This window comes from Meles meles, chromosome 5, assembly GCF_922984935.1.
Source record: "Meles meles chromosome 5, mMelMel3.1 paternal haplotype, whole genome shotgun sequence".
Classification (NCBI taxonomy): Eukaryota; Metazoa; Chordata; class Mammalia; order Carnivora; family Mustelidae; genus Meles; species Meles meles.
This window is the reverse complement of record NC_060070.1, coordinates 90386371-90398666: the sequence shown is the minus strand read 5'-3', so window position 1 is coordinate 90398666 and position 12296 is coordinate 90386371. Positions and strand designations below refer to the sequence as shown.

Below are 12296 nucleotides of genomic sequence, written 5' to 3'. Positions count from 1 at the left end.
TTAGTGTTGGTGTATATTTTCATTATGAGATAATGTATGGGTATCGTTTTATTTATTTTTTAAGATTTGTTTATTTCAGAGAGAAAGAGTATGAGCTGGAGAGAGGTAGACGGAGAGGGAGAGAATCTTAAGCAGACTCCCTGTTGAGTCTACGGCCATACCACCCTGAACGCACCCGATTTCATCTGATCTTGGAAGCTAAGCAGGGTTGGGCCTGGTTAGTACTTGGATGGGAGACTCCCTGTTGAGTGTGGAGCCAGTACAGGGGCTCAATGTCATTACCCTGAAATATGACCTGAGCTGAAAGCAAGAGATGGATGCTCAACTGACTGAGCCTCCCAGGCACCCCTGTCTGGTTATCATTTTTGTGATGTCAGTAGCCACTGATGATCATTGCCTAGGACCACTAATTGATGAGTCTTCCATAAATGGAACTATTAGCTAGTGGCTTTGGCCAATATATTAAGTATTCTAGGGTATGCAACATTTAGATACAGATTATCTTAAATACTTTCTAACTTTTTTATTGTCTGCAGCTATTTCCATTGGTCTGCTAGTTTATCTTTGAACCCTTTTGTCATGGTATAAAGTCTTCTATTTGATCATATGGATCATCATGTTTTTTAAACCCCCAACTAAAAAGTTACTTTTGGGGTGCTTGGGTGGCTCAATTGGTTGAGTGTCTGCCTTCAGCTCACGTCATGATCCCAAGATCCTGGGATCGAGTCCCACGTCCAGCTCCCTGCTGAGCAGAGTCTGCTTCACTCTCTCCCTCCGACCCTCTCCCCTGCTTGTGCTCTCATTTGCTCTCTCTCTCAAATGAATAAATGAAAAAAATCTTTTTTAAAAAGGTTACTTTTAATTTTTCAGTTTTTATTGGATATTTTTCTCCCTTCTGAGTGTATGTAAAAGGAATCAGAGACCTGATTACTAATAATTAGCCAAACAGAATACTAGATTATAAAGTTGTTTGTTCGCTTATTCAGTCTTTCATTCAGCAGAGTTTATTAAGTATATTTGCTATGTTCATGGTACCATGTCCAGCTCATGTTGATTATCGTTGTGATGCAGTCCTTCAAACAGGCAGTATGGTGCAACATGGTAGATGCTGAGTAAGGGAAAACATGTGTGTGTGTGCTCCAAAGCATGAAGAAGGTTCCCCTAAATCAGTCTTGAAGGGTAGTGGAAGGTTTCCTGGAGGAAGGGTAAGTAAGAGCCAGACCAAGGAAAGGTAGGTGGCCAGGGAATGATGAAAACATTCTAAGGGAGGGAGCAGCTTGTGGAGAGGCCTAGAAGTGAGAGTAAGCTGTTCCACGGGGGCACTAAAAATAATTTAGAATAATGGGAGCATAGCTATGGTGTGAGGAACGTGGGATGGGCTAGAGAGGGGCAGGGCCAGACCATAAGAGACTTGCTGAGCAATAGTGAGTTTGGGCTTTATCCCCAAGGCAGCAAGGATGACGTGTTTGGGTTTCAGGCCAAAGGAGGAAGGCCTATTAAAAAAGCAGTGACGGTACTGTGGACTAGAACCGACAGTGGTTTGAATTAGGTTAGAGGCATTGGAAATGGAAGTGGTCTTATTTGTTCTTTCAGAAAATACTTTCAGATAAACCTGTTTCTTGGTAGGTGCTGTTCTAGGCGCTTGGGAGTCAGCAGTGTGATAATTGCCTGGGAGAAGGATAAATCAGAAAGAGGGATGAGGATAAGGGAGTGTGTGTGGGAAAGGATTTTTTGTGTAAGTGACCAGTGATGGCTTCACTGAGAAGGTAGCATGTTGAGTACATATCTGAGTGAAGTGAGTAAGCAAGCCATGCAGCTATCTGAGGGAAGAGTGTATGAAACAGCAGAAACAGACTTGCACGGGTCTTGGGATCAGAGGTTGTGTGGTGTGGCAGCGGAACAGTTGGGAGGCCAATGGCTGAAGAGGAACACATGAGTGGGAGAATAAGAGGAGCTGGGCCAGAGAGATAGCCTTATTGGCCATTGTGAAGTTGTGATGGACAGAAGTAGAATCAAGATTCAAATGGAAGAATCAGTAAGATTTGGGGATTGACTGGATGTGGGTGGTGGAAAGGAGGAAGGAGATAGGGCACACAGTGATCTTGTAACGTGAATATTTTGACTTCATTTAAGAGAATAAAGCAGCTGGAGCAGATAAGCTTAGATACCTATTATCATGCAAATCTCTTTTTTATTACAACATTGGGGAAGAGGTAATATTGATTATACCCATTATGAAGGGAAGAAGTCTCTCACCATAGAATGGATTTTCCTTTGGTTTTGTTAGTTCTCCAGTTAAGGACAGACTTGACTGCTCAGCAGCCAAGAGAATGCCTGAGTAATGGGGAAGCAGGGCTAGGCTAGATATGGATAGAGCCCTTAGGATACTGCAGCCTACCCCGCCACATTACCACACCCTATATACACAGACACAGGCATATCCCATTTGCATTTTGTTCTTCTTTGCAGTCTTTAAGATCTCTGCTAAATTCCTAGTTGACATTAACCTAGTTCAGTAGTATTTAGCTGTTTCTACCAAGAGGGAAGTCATCATGATTTTGTGTCTTTCCTAAACATGGTTTCAGAGATGCATCCATCTATTAAATCCTCATTTACTAATGATCTGCATAAGTCTCCATGCGATGCCTGGATGACAAAGAGGATATGATATGGTCATTGTGCCAGCTCTTAAGGACTTCAAAATTTACTAAGGTGGACAAGGGAAATTAGAGGTCACAGTTAGGCATGCTGTAATACTGGGTGTGAAGGAAGGTATGGGGAGTCCAGGGAAGGATTCCTTATTCTTTTTTTTTTTTTTTTCCATTTTATTTATTTTTTCAGCATAACAGTATTCATTCTTTTTGCACAACACCCAGTGCTCCATGCAAAACGTGCCCTCCCCATTACCCACCACCTGTTCCCCCAACCTCCCACCCCTGACCCTTCAAAACCCTCAGGTTGCCCCAACCTCCCACCCCTGACCCTTCAAAACCCTCAGGTTGTTTTTCAGAGTCCATAGTCTCTTATGGTTCGCCTCCCCTCCCCAATGTCCATAGCCCGCTCCCCCTCTCCCAATCCCACCTCCCCCCAGCAACCCCCAGTTTGTTTTGTGAGATTAAGAGTCATTTATGGTTTGTCTCCCTCCCAATCCCATCTTGTTTCATTGATTCTTCTCCTATCCCCCTACCCCCCCCATGTTGCTTCTCCATGTCCTCATATCAGGGAGATCATATGATAGTTGTCTTTCTCCGATTGACTTATTTCACTAAGCATGATACGCTCTAGTTCCATCCACGTCGTCGCAAATGGCAAGATTTCATTTCTTTTGATGGCTGCATAGTATTCCATTGTGTATATATACCATATCTTCTTTATCCATTCATCTGTTGATGGACATCTAGGTTCTTTCCATAGTTTGGCTATTGTAGACATTGCTGCTATAAACATTCGGGTACATGTGCCCCTTTGGATCACTATGTTTGTATCCTTAGGGTAAATACCCAGTAGTGCAATTGCTGGGTCATAGGGTAGTTCTATTTTCAACATTTTGAGGAACCTCCATGCTGTTTTCCAGAGTGGTTGCACCAGCTTGCATTCCCACCAACAGTGAAGGAGGGTTCCCCTTTCTCCGCATCCTCGCCAGCATCTGTCATTTCCTGACTTGTTAATTTTAGCCATTCTGACTGGTGTGAGGTGATATCTCATTGTGGTTTTGATTTGTATTTCCCTGATGCCGAGTGACGTGGAGCACTTTTTCATGTGTCTGTTGGCCATCTGGATGTCTTCTTTGCAGAAATGTCTGTTCATGTCCTCTGCCCATTTCTTGATTGGATTGTTTGTTCTTTGGGTGTTGAGTTTGCTAAGTTCCTTATAGATTTTGGATACTAGCCCTTTATCTGATATGTCGTTTGCAAATATCTTCTCCCATTCTGTCAGTTGTCTTTTGGTTTTGTTAACTGTTTCCTTTGCTGTGCAAAAGCTTTTGATCTTGATGAAGTCCCAATAGTTCATTTTTGCCCTTGCTTCCCTTGCCTTTGCCGTTGTTCCTAGGAAGATGTTGCTGCGGCTGAGGTCGAAGAGGTTGCTGCCTGAATTCTCCTCAAGGATTTTGATGGATTCCTTTCTCACATTGAGGTCCTTCATCCATTTGGAGTCTATTTTCGTGTGTGGTGTAAGGAAGTGGTCCAATTTCATTTTTCTGCATGTGGCTGTCCAATTTTCCCAGCACCATTTATTGAAGAGGCTGTCTTTTTTCCATTGGACATTCTTTCCTGCTTTGTCGAAGATTAGTTGACCATAGAGTTGAGGGTCGATTTCTGGGCTCTCTATTCTGTTCCACTGATCTATGGGTCTGTTTTTGTGCCAGTACCATGCTATGCTGTCTTGATGATGACAGCTTTGTAATAGAGCTTGAAGTCCGGAATTGTGATGCCACCAACTTTGGCTTTCTTTTTCAATATTCCTTTGGCTATTCGAGGTCTTTTCTGGTTCCATATAAATTTTAAGATTATTTGTTCCATTTCTTTGAAAAAAATGGATGGTATTTTGATAGGGATTGCATTAAATGTGTAGATTGCTTTAGGTAGCATAGACATTTTCACAATATTTATTCTTCCAATCCAGGAGCATGGAACATTTTTCCATTTTTTTGTGTCTTCCTCAATTTCTTTCATGAGTACTTTATAATTTTCTGTGTATAGATTCTTAGTCTCTTTGGTTAGGTTTATTCCTAGGTATCTTACAGTTTTGGGTACAATTGTAAATGGGATTGACTCCTTAATTTCTCTTTCTTCAGTCTTGTTGTTGGTGTTCAGAAATGCAACTGATTTCTGTGCATTGATTTTATATCCTGACACTTTACTGAATTCCTGTACAAGTTCTAGCAGTTTTGGAGTGGAGTCTTTTGGGTTTTCCACATATAGTATCATATCATCTGCGAAGAGTGATAGTTTGACTTCTTCTTTACCAATTTGGATGCCTTTAATTTCTTTTTGTTGTCTGATTGCTGAGGCTAGGACTTCTAGTACTATGTTGAATAGCAGGGATTCCTTATTCTTTTGGCTAAGTGAGGTAAACGTCTAAAAGAGAAGGATAACTTCTGAAGCCATGACATTTTCATGTGCTACCTAATCTGTGTGGAACATGCCCATCTACTTCTGTCCTTCTTTCCAAGTCCTTCAGACAGGTCTTCCTGAGAAGACTGTGTTTATAGGTCCCTGTATGACCTTCCTTGTTCTTTCCCAGTATTCTGTAGATGATAGTAGCCGGAAGGAAGCAACTAGAGGGTCAGTTAACAGAAAGCAAATAGTATAAATAGGTTCATATGTAGTTTTTTTTTTTTACAAATTCCTAATTAAAATTAGTAATACTGTTATACAAATAGAACTATATAGAAGTAGCTTTAAAAATACCTTGGCTTCTGGGACGTCTGGGTGGCTCAGTTGGTTCAGCATCTGCCTTCGGCTAAGGTCACTATCCCACGGCCCTGGCATTGAGCCCCCTTGTCTGGCACCCTGCTCAGCAGGGAGTCTCCTCCTTCTCCCTCTGCTTCTCCCCCAAATTCATACTCACTCTATCTCTCTCAAATAAATAAATAAAATCTTTAAAAAAAAACAGTGGCTTCTGTCCTACAGAATAGCATTTCTCGAACTTGTGACATTTATATACCACTGTGTCGCAGTGGTATTTGTCACACGCAGGTAAAATTTGTAGAGTTACTTAGTATTTTTCTGTAGGTCAAATCCCTTTTTTTTTCTAACTTCAAAGGCTACTTGAACCTCATCTTAAAAAATATTTGCAGAGTTATGCTTTTCTGTTATTTTATAAGAATATGTGGCTCCTATATTAAAAAATATTTGCCCCTGGAGAGTTCCATTTCTGGATGAGACAGGGTAAGCACACGCAATCCAGTCTCTCCCACAGGATGCAGCTAAAAACCTGGGTAGAACACATGGAATAGCAATTCAGGGACTCTGAGAAGTCGGCAGTAGCAGGTAGATGAGAGAAGAGCAGGATTTGAAATACCACCATCCAGTTGGGAGTTTCCTTTTTTATTTCTAGTGTCCTCTGCCTGGATCCGTGTCCCACAAACTTGGAAGTGGGCACCAGGCAAGGACAGAGAGAGCTCTAGGATAAACCCTCTAGTGCTGACTCAAGTGGAAAAGGAGGCTCCTAGCACTCAGAGAGAGCGGTAGAAACTGCCCCCTTTAAAGAAATTTTCATCATTCTGTCATGCCCCAACCCCCAGGAAATCTTGTGTTGGTGCTGGTAGTGTCAGCAGCAGTGGGGGCTTGCAGATCCCTGAAGCTCTAAGGGAGTGGAACTTTTCTCTCCAGTTGGAGAAGCTGTCATCCTAAAAGGGTGGGGGTGAACTCCCATGACTTTTTTCCTTTCTCTGTCTTCCTGCTGCCTAGCTCCCAAATTATGTGGTAGAATGAGATAACAGAAGCCCCAGGTTTCTGGCTGGAAGACAGGAAAGGGGAACTCCAAAGAACTGAAAAGTACTTAGGAGACAGTGGAGAGGGAGGAGCTTAGGAAAGTAACCCCATAAGGTTGTGGTCTCCTGGGCTCACCCCCCGCAGTTGTCACATGCATGGATCTGTTCCCAAACAGCATACCAACAACTTGTGAGCATTGAGATATAAGATAAATCACTGTCTAGGTCCTAGACTGGCCACTGGGTTGCGCTCCTGCCAGACATATCAGAATAGTTTTGCAAAGGCTTTGAATGTAGAAATGACATTTAAATCATACCCCACAGAAGGTTGGTTGGAACTTGGGACCGGATTAGAGCCAGGTGGGTTGCCTACTAAAGTAAAAATATCAACATTTTCCATAGGATTTAAACAAGATGCAGAGTCTCATAATATTGAAAATGTCCAGGACAGAATATAAAATTATTTAGCCTACAGAAAAATGGGAAATTCTTAGCCAGTGTGAAAGAGACAACCAATAAATACCTCTTCCCTACACGTGGATTATGTCTTTCCATTCAATTCGATTAGCAAGCCTTGGCCACATGCCTGCTGCTGGCCTAGTGACCATTGCCAGGGAGTACCATGCACAAACGGCTGACACTTCTCAGGACCTACCTCTGGAGCTAGTGCTGAAGTCATCTCCTTTGGAAGTATATGGCCCTGAAGAGGAAGAGTGTCTACTCAGAGTAAAAAAACAGAAGTTCTCACTTCCAGACTTCATAAAAACTTATCTAAGTTGGGTTCTGAGATTTTAAGGGACTTTTCTATAGTAAGGTACAGAGAGGCTTGAAAAGAGAGAATCTGTCAGATGGCTCAGTACACTTTTTATTAAGCCGCTGATGTGTTTTCCCTTTGTGTATCATTCTTTTTTTGTGTTTTAGGCAGATGGAGAAATATGCTTCAAGGCCAACTGTTGTTTAGCACTGAAATAAATAACTCATTGAAGAATGCAGGTGTAGGGAGCCATACTTTAGCCTTTGTAGCTGAAGATGACAGCCACTGACCAGTAGTTGCCATCCCCCTAGCAGGTCCCCACCAGCTGCCCATACTGGTCCGGGATTTGTAGCTGCAGACTCCAGGTCCCAAGTTTAGCACAGTTTGCACTTACTCTCCTCTGTTCAGGAAGAAGTATTTCAGGTGTTCATCCATGCTTCCTTAAGGTTTATCTGTCACTATGATTCCCTGAGTTCCCAGAGGTGCTGTATCATTTGAAGTTTTGCTTTCGTGTGTCTTCAGAGTGTTTCTTTTTCCTATTCTGCTTGAATTATCTCTGTTCAGCTCATCACACACCAGCTACTTGGGAATGCAAAGCAGAGAATTTTAGAAAGCATGCTTGAGAGAGAGGCTATTGAAAGTGGCAGCAGAGCTTATTAATGTTATAAGTTCGTAAAGCCTTAAATGTGTCAAGCTTCAATTTTGCAGGCAAAAAGGGGTCAGAATGAAGATAGCTTTAAATTGTAAATAAACTTAAAGCTGTAAAATGGCAGGATCAGATTTTGAGGGACTAAGTTGAAGAGGTGACTAAGAGACCAGAGTAATAATTTACCCAAAAGTCCTTCTGTATTACCTTTATAATATTAGACCTATGGGAAAGGGGACTTTGTGGGAATCAGGTGGAAAGATCTTAGCAGAGAGCAAGCTAGTCATAGTCCTCACTCTGGTGGCAGTGTCATCTTAAGATCTGCAGCAAGTCACAAGATTAAATGTTGACACTCATTTCTAGAGCGCTAACTCCGTGCCAGGCATTGCTCTAAGCATTTTACATACTAATTTATCTAATCCTTACAACAACCCTGTGAAGTAGAAACTGTTATTGTCCTCATATTATGGATAAGGAAATTGAGGCCCAAAGAGATGATTTGCCCAAGGCTGTATAAAGCTAATAAGCACAGAGCTAGAATTCCAACCCAGGCAACTTGGTTTTGACCTTTTAACCACTATACTGGATTGCCTCTCAGTTTGGTTTTACATGATGCTTTAAAAATACCTACCATAACTATCTTTCAGAGTTGTGGGAAGCAGAAAATGAAATAATAAAAGTTCTCTTAATAAAGAATCATTTTTTCCAAAAGAAAACTGTAGCATAAGAACCCAACACCAATGCTGGCAATTACTATGAGAAAGCCCGTTTCTAGAGAACTGTGACATTTAGAATCAGAATCTTAAGTTAGGTTAAAAGTTCCTCCAAGGCTTCATTCTAAGAGGACTTTTATCTAAAACCGTGGTTCTCAGATTCTGAAAATTTCACAGATCTGTCAGATATACACTTGTGCACACGCATGTGCACACACACACACCCCCAACCCAAACTACCATCTGCTATCATTTACCATTACAGAAAGGGCATATAACACCAAGAACACGGGTGAGCTATAACCCCTTATTGGGTATATGATTTGCAAGTATTTTTTCTCATTCCGTAGGTTACTTTTTGATGCTGTTGTGTTCTTTGGTGCACAAAAGTTTTTAAGTTTGATGTAGTCCTTTTTCATAAATTTTGCTTTTGTTGCCTGTGCTTTTGGTGTCATATCCGAGAAATTCTTGCCAAGTCTGGCGCCATGAAAATTTCCCCTATGTTCTAGAAGTTGTATAGTTTTAGGTCTTACATTGAGGTCTTTAATCCATTCAGTGTAAGATAAAGGTCCAACTTCATTCCTTTCCATATGGATATCCAGTTTTCCCAACATCATTTGTTGAAGAGACTATTCTTTCCTCAAAGAGTGGTCTTGACATCCTTGTCAGGATCATTTCACTATGAAACAAAGGTTTATTTCTGAGCTCTCTGTCCTGTTCTGTTGGTCTGTTTGCCTTTATGACAGTACTGCACTGTTTTGATTACTGCAGCTTTGTAACAGTTTGAAATCAGAAAGTATGAATCCTCCAACCTTGTTCTTTTTGAAAATTGTTTTGGCTTTCTGGAGTCCTTTGAGATTCTATATGAATTTTAGGGTGATATTTCTGCCAAAAATGCCATCAAGATTTTGATAAAGATTTTATTGAATCTCTGCATCATTTTGGGTAGAGTAGGCATCTTAACAATACTGTTTTCTAATGAACATGAAATGTCTTCTCATGTATCTGTGTCTAGTCCAGTGAAGTCATTTGGTCCTAGCCTTTCTTTTTTCTTTTCTTTTTTGGGAGGTCATTTGTTTTCATTGAAGTGTAGTTGGCACACACAGTATTACATTAGTTTCAGGTGTACAACTCAGTGATGCACCAAGTCTGTACATTATGTTGTTCCCACCACAAGAACGGCTACCACCTGTCACCATACGGTGCTCTTACAATACCATCGACTATATCCCATTGGGAGGTTTTTGATTTCAGATTCAGTTTCCTCCTTGTTATTGGTTTTTCAGATTTTCTTTTTCTTAATGATCCAGTCTTTTGTAGATTGGTAGATTGTGTGTTTTTAAGAATGTATCCATTTCTTCAAAATTATCCAATTTGTTGGATACTCATAGTATTCTGTTACAATCCTTATTTCTGTGGAATTAGTTGTAATTTTCCCTTTCATTTCTGATTTTAATTATCTGATTTCTTTCATTTCAATATCTTTTATTTCTGATATAATTATCATAGTACTAATTGACAATGTAAGGCTTTGTCAGTTTTGTTGATCTTTTCAAAAAACCTACTCTTAGTTTCATTGGCTTTTTTTTTTTTTCCTATGCTGTTTGGTTTCTTTTTCTTTTTTTAACCTAATCTTCGTTATTTCCTTCCTCCTGGTAGCTTTGGACTTAGTTCTTCTTTTTCTAGTTTCTTGAGGTTATTCATTGAGGTTTTGTTGTTGTTTTTTTATGTACACATTTACAGTTACCCTCTTAAAAGCACTGTTTTCACTGGATCCCATAGTTGTGGTATATGTTTTTGTTTTTGTTTTAAAGATTTTATTTATTTATTTGACAGACAGAGATCACAAGTAGGCAGAGAAGCAGGCAAAGAGAGAGGAAGAAGCAGGCTCCCCGCTGAGCAGAGAGCCCGATGCAGGGCTTGACCCCACTACCCTAGGATCATGACCTGAGCTGAAGGCAGAGGCTTTAATCCATTGAGCCACCCAGGTGCCCCGTGGTATTTGTTTTTTCACTTTCATTTGTGTCAAGGTATCTTCTGAGTTCCCTTGGGACTTCTTTGACCTCTTGGTTATTTATGAGTGTGCCATTTAATTTCCATATATTTGAAGATTTTCCAGTTTTCCCTGTGCTGTTGATTTCTAGTTTCATTTCATTGTGTTGGAAAGGCTACTTTGTATGATTCCAGTCTTCTTGAGTTTGTAAAGGCTCGTTTTGTGGCCTGACATGTGTTTTATCCTAGGAGAATGTTCCAGGTGCACTTGAGAAGAATGTATATTCTGTTACTGGGTGGAATGTTCTGTATATGTGTGTTAAGTCCATTTGGTTTATAATGTTCAGGTTCTCTCTTTCCTTACTGATCTTCTGTTTGGTTGTTCCATCCATTATTGAAAGTGGACTGTTGAAACATCTTACTGTGTTGCTGTCTATATTACATTCAAGTTGGTCAGAATTTGCTTCAGATACTTAGGAGCTCTGAGGTTTGGTATATAAATGTTCATAATTATTATATGTTCTAGGTGAATTGACCTTTTTGTCATTAAATAATGTCCTTCTTTGTCCCTTGTAACAGTTGTTTTTTTTTTTTTTTTAAATTTCATTTATTTAAGTAATCTCTATACCCCACATAGGGCTCAAACTCACAACATTGAGATCAAGAGTCACATGCTCTTCCAGCTGAGCCAGCCAGGCACCTCTCCTGTAACAGTTTTTGATTTGAAGTTTATTCTGTCTGATAGTAGTATAGCAACTCCTGCTCTCTTTTGGTTATCATTTGCATGGAATTTTTTCCCTTCCTTTTTACTTTCAGTGTGTGTTCTTAGATCTAAAGTGTATCTCTTGTAGACAGCATATAGTTGGATCTTGAGTTTTTAAAAAAGATTTTATTTGGGGCACCTAGGTGGCTCAGTTGGTTAAGTGTCTGTCTGTAGTTTGGGTCATGATCCCAAGGTCCTGGAATTGAGCCCCGTATTGGGCTCCCTGCTCAGCAGGGAGCCTGCTTCTCCCTCTGCCTCAGCCTGCTTTTCTCCTGTTTGTCCTCTCTCTCTGTCAAATAAATAAAATCTTAAAAAAAAAAAAAGATTTTATTTATTTTTGAGAGAGCGAGAGAGAGATCACAAGTAGACAGGCAGGCAGAGGGAGAAGCAGGCTCCCTGCTCAGTGGGACTTCATCCCAGGACCTTAGACTCATGACCTGAGTCAAAGGCAGACGCTTAACCAGCCGAGCTACCCAGAGATCCCTGGGTGCCTGAACTTACCACCCCCGAGATCAAGACCTGAGCTGAGATCAAGAGTTGGACACTTAACCAACCTAGCTACCCAGGCACTCCCACACTTTATGTTATTGATGTTAGAAATTACATCTTTATGTATTGGATACCTATCAACATAGATTTATAGTTTTTAAATGTTTTTATCATTTAAATTTTATATATCAAAAATTACTGTAATACAGGTTACTGTATTTGTCTGTGTATTTACTTTTACTGGAGAACCTTATATTTCTATGTTTTTGTGTTGCTGTCTATTGTCTTTTTCTTTGTAAGGATTCCACCTAACATTACTTATAGAGCAGGACTGGTGCTAATGAACTGTCTCAGCTTTTCTTATGTGAGAAAGTCTTAATTTTACCTTCATTTTAAAAAAAGATTTTATTTATTAACACACAGAGAGAGATCACAAGTAACCAGAGAGGCAGGCAGAGAGGGGGAAGCAGGCTCCCTGCTGAGCAGAGAGCCCAATGCAGGGC

General features: G+C 40.5%; 1 protein-coding gene across 6 annotated transcripts in view; it reads left to right on the top strand.

The window, feature by feature from the left end:
- The window catches only part of USP49 (ubiquitin specific peptidase 49), a 92606-nt gene that overhangs the window by 43982 nt on the left and 36328 nt on the right, over window positions 1–12296 (top strand). The gene's annotated exons all lie outside the window — the stretch shown is intronic.